At 48.7% G+C, this 11,024-nt stretch overlaps 1 long non-coding RNA gene across 1 annotated transcript; it reads right to left on the minus strand.

Annotated features, from left to right (window-relative positions):
- Positions 1–726: 726 nt before the first annotated feature.
- LOC133207256 (uncharacterized) lies at positions 727–10,011 on the minus strand. The gene is made up of 3 exons (XR_009724000.1): positions 9,754–10,011; positions 3,018–3,200; positions 727–813 (listed from the first exon to the last, which is right to left on the minus strand). It is a non-coding gene; the product is annotated as an uncharacterized LOC133207256 (long non-coding RNA).
- Positions 10,012–11,024: the final 1,013 nt, after the last annotated feature.

Consider the following 11,024-nt stretch of genomic DNA (forward strand, 5'->3'; position numbering starts at 1 on the left):
TCCCCTGAAAAATATCCCACTCCTCTGGTTAACACTTACAAAAGGCATGGCATGGAAATATACCCCTCATTTAACCAAAATAAATAACCAGTCACATAACAGGTTGCTGTTGACAGCAAGCAGCACTTGCCAAAGATACCGAGGTCCTTTCATGCAGTGTTAGCACTCCAGGATGGTTAATCTTTGCTCAATGGTCCTTTTACCCTAAAAATCCAGGAGATAAATTGCAGTGCTTTCTGCATGGGGAAACCCACACGTAACACCACAGCCATCAAACCGAGACTCAAATCCCCTTGTCAGTTCCCCCCTCTCACTTGCCCACAAGTGCTGCAAGGTAGAGCCAGAAAAAGACAAGGAGGCAGAGCAAAGCTGCTGTGCCTTGGGCACACCTCGCTCCTCCGGCACCGTGCAGGTCTGTTCACTGAGCAGCTGGAGCCTTCCTAACGCTTCATTACCCCCAGTTACCAGCGGTGGATCTCCCTGTGTATCTTCAGCCCCAAATATTAGGTTTTCCTGGGGCTGGAAGCTGGCTCTCGGAGCACCTAGAAGCTGTTTTCCACATGTTCTGTTTCTACATAATTCTAGTACCCACGAACAAGGAGGGGTTTCTCCTGGCTCAGTCCAGGCAGGTAAGCACATGTTCGGTATCAGGCACAGAGACAAGCCGGCAGTGGGATTATACCTGGAGTGGGCTTACACACCTCCTATGTTGAGCAGCCTGGGTGTACAAGGCAGAGCTGCCTTCTCGTGGAGGAGTGTGAAGTCTCTGAGCCATCCAGGAAGGATCAGTGCCTCGGGACAGGTATCTGGAGCCTGAACTGAAAAGGTTCAGCTTGTGTCATTCTAAAAAGCTTCCCATCAACCCATGACTTCATTTCAGTTTCCCAGCATCACTGAAGCTGCCATTGATTTACTGCTCAATTTCTGGGCAGTTTGGAGAGTTTTTCCCCAGCATAAACGTTATTTATTTGAAGTAGAAATGGAATCTGATGGGAAAATTTAATTTGCAAAACCAGAGAAGGTAAAAGGGGCAGAGAGAAAACCCTCCTCCAACCAGCAAGTTTTTACATCACAATGGTGCAAAAGCAGTTCCTGTTCTGATTTAAAGCAAAAACCAAAATACCTTTCCAACCCCGGCATCCCTGAGACACATGGAAAGGACCTACCAGAGACGCCCCACTGTGAAGCATCATGGTCAGGATGTCCACAGAGCACATAGTGACACACGAGGGTACAGTCCACTCATGGGGTGGTACCACAGTTGGTACCATGTATTTGCAGTGCATGACTCCAAACAAACCTGTGAAGACATTGAAAAGCTTCACAGGTACAAACAGGTATTAAACCTAACTACGCACTCTTTCTTTCTCTTTGCTGAATTCATTTGCCATTTACCCGTGTCTGCACATTTGCATTCCTTGTTCTTGCATTATGTTTGTAATGAATTTTCATTTGTACATTGTAGAGAAACGTCTCTTTCTGTCATCACACAAATGCTGCTTCTTGTTCCCTCATGCACTAACTCAAATGCAGACACTGTAATTTCCAACTGTAAAAGAAAACGATGTTTTTGAAGGCTGCGTTCTCTGCAGAATAATTCAAAGTACGTCACATTTCTTTCACTGCCAGAGCCTTGATCACTGGTTTCTTCTTTCTGCTAATCAGCTGTTACCAGTAACACTGAAATGTAGGTTCCTGGGTGAGCCTTACAAACCCAGAGAAACTGTGACCGGCATTTCCTTGGAGTTCCCTGCTGCCTGCCAGTCCCGGAGGAGGAGGACAGCACCAGCTGCCTGAAAAACATGATGGGTGCAGGAGATAAACTGCTGGTGCACATTAACCTGGAGCAATGTTTGTGTAGGAAATGGAGCAGCAGGACAGAGCTGGCCCTCAGTGACCAGCTCTGGATCCTGCTGTGCTGTGAACTGGGATGGCTCGCTCATCCAGAGCTAGAGCTGCTCTTCTGGACACCTTCAGCCTCCCCAGTTCAAGATAGGACTAATTGTGAATAACAGGCTGCATTGTTCTAAGTTTTGGATTAACATGAGATATTATGCTATAGGGCTCTACAAGAAACCTGGAGAGGGGCTTGGGACAAGGGCCTGTAGGGACGGGCCAAGGGGAATGGCTTGAACCTGCCCGAGGGGAGACTGAGCTGAGCTCTTAGGCAGAAGCTCTTCCCTGTGAGGGTGCTGAGGCACTGGCACAGGGTGCCCAGAGAAGCTGTGGCTGCCCCATCCCTGGCAGGGCTCAAGGCCAGGTTGGACACAGGGGCTTGGAGCAAGCTCCAGTGGAAGGGGTCCCTGCCCGTGGCAGGGGTTGGAGCTGGAGGAGCTTTAAGGTCCCTTCAGCCTAAACCGGGCTGGGGTTCTGGGATTCTCTGCCCCACACAGCCCCAAGGCTGTGGGACCCCATCATCCCTGCCTAGCTGCGCATTGTGTCCCTGCTGCAACCACAGCTCTGTGCCAGCCTCCACCAGCTCACGGGCTGCAGTCAGGTTAGCTGCAATCCGGTGGACCAGATTTTGGTCACCTCAAAAACAACAACATTCCCCTGCTCCCCCTCCCAGCCCTCCCACACACACATCTGCCATGCTTTAGCTGCAAAATTAAATCCCCTTTTCACTCAGCTGGCAGGAGTCAGCCCATAACTCATGAGAACAACAGTGTGAAAACAAATTAACCCCTTCAGCGAAGCAGCAGAACATGGAGGCAGGGGAGGCTGGAGGCTCTCTCCTATAAACCCCTCAGCTTTATCTGTGATCCACACACCCCAGCACCACCCTGCACACACGGACTGCCTCATCTGAAACAGAATGTCTCCTGTCACAGGCTAGGCGAGACTTTGATCTTCCTGGAGATGCACCGAAACGCCAGCTCCGGTGTCACTTCTCGGTGGAACTGGCATTTGGGTGCGTTTCCAGAGCGAAAACACTCCCTTTCGGAAATTTAAGTTATTCCATCTTATTTAATTAACTGGTTTTGCTGACCCCCTCTCTGTATTGTATTTCCACTTACCTTGTGCTTCATTAAACTTGCATGAAGCTATCCAGCCGTCAGTGCCTTGCACTCAGGATGCCAGGAACTGTTCTGACAACAGATTGGAAATCATCATGTCAAGTAATAAGCAGCTTTTGCTGGGGTTATGAAGACACCTTTGTCACGTAAGGTGGTGCAATTAGCAGGGAAGCAGCCTAGGTCCTAATAGCAAGAGAGAGAGAAGATGATAGAGAGAAATGATTAAATCTGCTCAGGAGGGAAAGGGGCTGGTGACAGCTCTGGGGCTGGATGGAAAGGGAAGCAGCAGGAGAGGGGAACCGCGGCACAGCCACAGCGGGTTTAGCTCTGCACTGCTCTTTTAATCTCTGCACTGAACTGCGATCCAGGCAGCATAAAACATTTATAGATGCACCGTGCCTTCTCTATGGCACTGTGATAAAACACGCCCTTCTGCAAGTGTCCCCACGCAGGTTTCATTCCAGTTGTCAGCATCCGACTGGAATTATTACCTGGATAAAGTCCACCAGCCCAGCCCGGGCCGGGCAGGAACCCCACAGGGGACTCGTCAAGGTGCTCGTGCCACGAACACCATCACCTGTGCCCACACCTTTATCCCAAACAGGGATGTCAGAGAGATTTCTAGCCCATGGTGCAGGTGCTCCCTCAGGGATCAGCAAATGATGGGAAACGTGCGGCACTGCGTAACTGCTGATGCATTCTGTGCACCACTCCCTTTTGTGAAAAACCCGTTATTATTGGGCAAACACAGCTCAGTAAAGCAGGGACCCGTGTGAGGAGGTTTAGCTGTGATGAGCCTGTCACATCTCTAACTTTTTTGGGGAACAAAAAAATCTGATTTGAAGTGACTATATTTTAGAAGCTGTTGCTCACTTCTGGTTTAAAGCAGCTCCAAGGAAAACCCAGAAGAAATTACGGTGTGATGAAACCTAAGTGGGATGCTCTGATTGAGAACTCCCATTCGTAACGCTGGATTCTGCTTCAGGAAAATTCTGAGTTTGAATTGTTCAGCTCAGCCGAGTGAGAACAGGGCTGACATCTCCAGAACGTCCTGCCCATCTCTCCCGCCCACAGCCCGGAGCTGCTTCCAGGAATCTCTATAGGTTTATTTTTAGCTCCCCATTTTCACATAGATTCAAGTCCAGAGCATTTAAGCTCACTCCCGCTTTAAGCAACCATGTTTAGTATTCAGCTCCGGACCAGAGGGCACAGAACAGCAGGCTCTCCAGCAGGTCCCTCTGCAGAGCTCTTCTGCAGAAGGTGACTTGCCCTGCAGCTGCCCCGTTCCGTCTGCAGCCGGTACCGGTCCCTCAGGGACACCGGCTGTAGGAACAGCTTAGGAGCAAGGGTACAGCAATCCTGGGTGAAAGCCTTGCTCAGCTGCAGCCATAGGAAACCCCTCAAACCCGGTGACTTTAACGTGCCTGGGATTTTGCTGTTCGCATTAGTAAGAGAAGATTAATTTCAACACATAGATGTGGATATTAAAAATAGGGGTGACTTTTGAGCCCTCCTGTAAAGCATTTTAAATGGCGAAACAAGCACACAGGCAAATCCTCCCTGGTGCACTTGCACCCAGCAAAACATGAGAGAGGATCAGCAGTCGGTGCCAGAACAAATTGGTACACAATCATCATTAACAGCAAGCATGCAGACCAACAGCACGCAGTGCCAGGAATGAGGAACGACAGATGAATCCTACCCTGTTGCTGCTGAGCCAGGGGAGGATTAAATGATAGCGATGGCAGTGCTGTCGGAGCGGGCTCACACTGGCCAGCAGCGGAGCACACGTGGAGATCCCTCCCCATTTCCCAGAGGCCCAGAAAAACTTGAGGGACAAAAAATTAGGAAAGCCACACAAATGTCAGCAGCCAATGGGCCGAGGCACTGCCCCTCATCCACTGTGATACCTCTTGTACATCGGGCAGGATTTGCTTGGAGATTGGATCTTTTCCCATGCTCCAGATACAGCGAGGGGGGACCCCAGAACCTCTCGTGCATCAGCTCACTTGTGTTGTTTATTCAAAACACATCAGTCAGTGGCATTTCTTTTCATTCAGCGTTAATCATGGCACACAGCACAGTTTATGTGGCACCACATTCGCCTGCACAGCACGCTTCCGATTCATAACATTCCCAAATTCTTGCAAATCAGTCAGATTCCAGCTCTGTTGTTCACACTTACAGCGATATCAGCAAACATCAGAGTATTTGAGAGCCCAGTCAGGACACTGTGAGGTTGGAGAAGGGAACCAGCGTTTGATGCTACACCTGGAGAAAGCTTTGTGCCAAGCAGCAGTTCCCAAAGGTGCAGCCATCGGCTCCAGCTCTACCAGAGCGGCTGAACTCAAGCTTTGGTGAGCTGCTGCCATCAGAGCACAAATACATGCTCTTGAAAGCATTGAGAAATGCCCCACGGTGAGATGCACTTACTTGCTTTCATCCTCACCTTTGGACACTGCGGTGACCTCTCAGCATTCTCCTGGAGGCACCAAATATTGCCCAAGCCACCCCTTTTAAGTTTAATGCTATCATAACCTTTCTTTTCTTTGTAATTAATTTACAACATTTAAATAAATGATCAGGTGAGTGTTTATGCAGAACTGAGGCCCTGCATGGACATCTGTGAGGGTATTTGGGGTATTTCTCATGCGCAGAGCAGCAAGCATTGATGTAAAGCCCACAGTGGCAAGCATTGCACTGCCCTGGCAAGCCCTGTGTGAGCGTGGCAGCGGGTTGCTGCGGTGCATCACGCACCAGAGGCAGGGCAATCCAGGGCATCATTCAGCAGAGCCCATGCTGGCTTCCCTTTTAATCTATGTGAAAATTGGATATATGGGAGAGGAGTAAGAGCTATCCGAACCCGGCCCATAAAACTGGGAGAATCATATTTTTCTCTCCAGCAAGCAACTTTTAACAGCTCTGCTGGGTGCTTATTTGCAGTCACCAGGCAGAAATTTTCCCTCTGCTGTTTACAACCCTTTTACTCATTTCTGTGGCAGAGGGGGGTGGTTTGGAGCACGCTGCCAGTGATGCTCTAGTTACTGGGTGTTATTTGCTCCAGGGACTCTTTTGATATGTAGTCCTCTGCTGTACTAATGTCCCCATTAGTCTTGATTGCCTCTGCAGGGGGTGGTAAAGACTTCTGTAACAATGTGCCTCCAAAAATCCTCCTTGAGCCTTTGATACCTTCTTTGTGACGTTTCCCTCATCTTGCACAAGACAACAGTTTGACTTTGAAATTATTACAGTCCTGTTGTTGTCATTACTTTGTATTTTACTGTGTAGCAGGATGTTTCTTATGGGATATCAAGGCGCTACCAAAGAACCTCCCTTTCTGTGTTCCTCATGTGCTCCTGAGCCATCAAGTGTGGGGGCTTTAAAGGCGGAACTGAAATGAATGGAGATTTCCTGGTGAAATTCCATAAACTTCCTGTTCATGGGCAGGATGGAAATAATAAAAAGATATTATGTTTTTCTCTGGGAAACAACATAGGACTGGAAATGAAAAACTGAAAATGAAGAGCTAAAAGGCCCTCTCACACCTCTGCAGCCTGGGGAGAACAGCCCCTTTGTGGAAGGGCTTTATATCCCCTGCAATAGCGTTTGCTTTAGAAGTGGGTCATAATGGCTTTAATTTTCATCAAGATTAGCCATAGAAAGTAGGCTTTAAAATACCCAATAAGGGAAGAAAACTTAAATGAACTTTTTTAATTTTGAAGATGACTGCAAAGGCCTGGGAGAATTCCGGGAGGATTCGGAGGAGCTGCAATGAGGCTTCTGCTGCTGTCACCAGCAGTGGACAGAGCTCCCAGCAACATCAGCACTTGCCAGGAAGGAGGCACACCAGGCTTGGATTTCACCCTTTCAGTTCTGTTGTGCTCCAGTCCTGAACTGTGATTCAGGCACCTTTGTGTAACATGCAATTCCTGGAGCCAGACATCAATTTGCTGTTTCTGTCTCCAGCTCCTTTGGTTCAAAGATCACCAACGTTATTTCCCATCACAGCTCATGCCTCAAAAATAATAAGCAAGGGCAAGAACAAAGCTTGAAAAACACCCCCATGCTGGAAAGCTCAGCAGCAATAACCACACAGACACAACAGAGCGCACAGATACAAAACCAAGTAGAGGGTCACCTCCATTGTCAGTTGTTAGCAGCATTCCAACACCTAAAAGGGCAGCAAGAAAGCTGGAAGGGGCTTTATACAAGGGCCTGTAGGGACAGGACAAGGGGAACGGCTTTAACCTGCCAGAGGGGAGGCTGAGGTTGGAACTGAATGAGCTGTAAGCTCCCTTCCAACCCAAACCATTCCATGACATATGTAACCCAAGGGATATCCAGCCCTGAGCCCATTCGGTTTCACCATATTATCTGCAAGAAGCCCCATCACCACCATCAGGCACCTTTCCATGCTAGAACCACACCTCTTGTCCCTGGGGTGAGCTGTGCACAAGAGGGGACCCAGAGAGGGACAATGGGATGATGGAGCTGCCCTTTGCTGCAAGTTCAGCCCACAGGGAGGTCCCAGGGGGAGAAAGGGCTTTTCCCGCATGAACTTGCTGTGCTGCTGGTGCTGTCGTGTTTGTGCGTTTGCAGGAGGCGGATAAGAAGGGCATCAAATTTGAATGTTATGCTAATAACATCTGTGTACTTAAATCAGCACTGAGCAGCTGGTACATTTAAAACAGCCCCCAGCATGTCTGAACACTCTGTAAATACAGAGTTGGTATCTCCTGGGATCAATTTATCATTAATAAGTTATAAAAACAGGATTTGATGCATACTGAAATAAAAATAGTGTCAAAAAAAGCCTGTTCTTTACTTCAAATTTTTTAACTCATTTTAATCATCTGGTGTGAGGCCCCCTGCCAGACATTGAGTTGCACAGATGGACTTAGAACTGGCCTCATCCTGCCCAGGACATCCAAGCACAAAGCACAGCATCCTGTGATTCCTGTGCAGTCAATGTGGAGATGCAGGCACCTCTAAAGGGGATATGAGCCATGACTTCTCAGCTCAGCGCCTGACACCTCAATGCACAGGTTAGGGCTTTGGCTTATGCTGCCAAGTGATTCACCTTTACTTAGCATGTCCAGCTTCACTAAATGTGCTACAAGGACCTTCATGTCCCCAGCAGACTCCAGAGAGCATCAGAACTTACTTTGAACACTTTGGGATGCCACCCACTGAGTCGTAAAAATTAATGATAATTACTGGGATGAAATGAATCCCTTCTCCTCTTATGCTCTGAAATAATCTGTTGTGAACAGGCATCGGACATACATATCCTGTACTGCGCTTCTTGTGCCTCCTGGATCCACAGACTGGTGACTGCTTCATTAAACATATATTTTATGCATCCTATAAGCTCAGGGAAACTGTATAATTCAGGGTACCAGCCAGGGTGTGCAGGTGGCATTTTGATTGATGCTGTGTGTATCTGTAAAACTAAGATACGCCTCTGCTTATTTGGTTGTGGTTTTTTCTCCTGCTCATCTCTTCCTGGAACACTTTTATCTCACTCCAGTAATTGCCAGCAAAACTCAGGAACAGTCAAGTCCCTGGGTAAACCTTATCAACCATGTTACACTGAACAGCACTCCTCTCCACTTCCATATGGGTCTCATCATGAAAGGTAAGCACTATTGTCACCACCAAAGGTAGTCACGGGTGTCCTTGTCCTACAGGGTTTGGTGCACTGGAGACACGTCTGGCAGAGGGATCCCGGAGAAGGGACTGGATTGAGGTTTTATTATGGTGCTGAGCTGTGCATGCCAGGAAAGGCAAATGCAGATGGTAATGTGTAGTTTTGTCCAGCTCCACCCTGGTTGGAACTGAGAACTGAGCCATGAAACGCGCCAAAGCCCATTATGTTGGTTTATGATCTTAAACAGCCTCACGGATGGACTGACAACCTCTGGAGCATAAGATCAGTTGTGCAAACCGCCAGAGTCCTGCCCCGCACTGACTGAACCAGCTGTGCAGCTGCGGCACCTCTGTCTGGAAGGCTCCAGAGATCTTCATCAGGGCCCTGTAAGCCCGGTGCTGCTTGTATGGTTGCTGGTTTCCCCCTCCCCACAGCACATGGATCGGGCGGACACCCAGCAGCCGTCCCTGTCCACCTGGAGGAAGCGGCCCTGGGCAGTTTGCTGTGGGCAGCCGCTGTGGTTGACTGGCTGGAAGCACTGTCCTGCCTCCTGCCTGCCTGGGGAGATGGGGAGAGGTTTGCTCGGGGGTTACCCCTTCCCAGGGGCCTCACTGCGGTTACGACTGACGGCAGGTCCCAGGCTGGTTGGTTTCTTAGTATTCCTGTGTGGGAAGTGAAAAGCTGCATCAACCCTAACGTGGGAACGGGGGGAGGGCCCTGGCTTAGCCCTGGGAAGCCACGCTGAAGAGAACATCTCCCTTGCCTCCTGCCAGCCGCTCTCCCCTTCCCAGCAGGTGGCTTCAGTTAAGGAGTCCCTAGCAAGAACCATGCCCCTAAGCTTAGCCTTGCGCCCACCCCTGCAGGTTGGCCTCTCCTGACCTAAGCTCCCTACATTGCTCCAGGGCTTTAAGAACTCATGCTGACATCAAGGGACATCCCTAAGATGCCCACACTAAGAGAACCTCAGGGTGAAAATGAACAGGACAGAGAAGACGATGCATAACTACTGGGTACATGCACAAGAACAAGTTTCCTCTCTGGTGTGTGCTGTCCCAGCCCTTCCCTCAGCACCAACATTCTACATACCTTGTAAAATCCTGCTTTGGTCTGTAAACTCCTGCGAGGTTTTTGCTGGTCCTCCATCACTCAGGTTGTGCTCTCGTGGTTACCAGAGCCCCCAGCAGGTACAAGTAGTGCTGCTGCAGCTGCTGAAATAGCAGGAATTCTTCACAGGACCGTGTGAAGGAGGGTGGAAAATCAGCCTTTCTCCAGCAAGCTGTGACTGTGTAAATAAGCACAAGCAGTGTAATTATTTTTCCCAAGCAACACAAACAGGACATTTTCCTGGCCAGAAGCAAGAAAAATTTCTTGATGTACTGGGATGCTGTACGCTGAGGATTTGTTGCGTATTCAATTGCATTTAACATTTGTTGTCTCTCCTGCTCTCTCAGCTGAGCAGTGCAGCATTAGGTGGTCATCTTGATCTTTGTATTTCCTTAATCACATTTGTAAGAGATTTACCCAGTGCTCAGCCTTTCATTAACAAAACCTGGCTAAACCCATCGTTAGGTAGGTATCGAATGAGAGATCAGCTGAAGTGATCAATAACAACCAAGTATAAAATGAAAAGCTATTTTTCTTCCATGCACCATGCAGTTTTCTGCTAACCTGCACATAACCCCTTCACTTCACACTGGTTCTGCTGGAGATGTGCACCTTTCTGCAAGGTTAGGAGATGGTTTACCTCGACAGCGATGGGAATGAGTCCAAACCCCCCAGCCAGTAACCTTGCCCTTATCCCTTCTGTCCACAGGATATTTCTGGACTGCTCCTCAGTTGTGTCTGGCTGAACTTGCTGGATTCAGTCCATGGTGGCAGAGAGCTGCTGGGGACCGGTGCTGGCGGGTCACTGCCATCTGAGGCACCGTCTGTCTGAGCAAGAGAACGGTTAACCAGGAAGCACATCCTGTGCCTCACAGAGCTGTGCTTTGACTGAAGAACTTGACCCAAACATTAACGAAAATCAACCAAACCACATTTGTAGTTCTTGAGAGGTATAAAAGTCCCAGGTTACAACAGATCACTGGGTAAAACAAACAAAGAAAGATTGCTAACCAGTGCTTTGTGAGATAACCAACATTTTAACTGGGTTTGGGCAGTTTTGCCAAATGCTTTAAGCTTAGGAACTAATTTGTATGTTGCCCATGAGCAAACATTTGTGCCCATTTGGTTATTTCTTACATTTCTGAGCAGTCAGTTCTGGCTCAGGACACCAGTGTCAGCCAAGAGCCACCTCCTGCAGTTACCGAGATGGTTAAATCTGGTGACGAAGAATGTGCAGAGGAAACAAAACCATT

This window comes from Neopsephotus bourkii, unplaced genomic scaffold, assembly GCF_033783945.1.
Source record: "Neopsephotus bourkii isolate Nb327-2 ecotype Australia unplaced genomic scaffold, CSIRO-AGI_Nbou_v1 NB_1846, whole genome shotgun sequence".
NCBI classification, from domain to species: Eukaryota; Metazoa; Chordata; class Aves; order Psittaciformes; family Psittacidae; genus Neopsephotus; species Neopsephotus bourkii.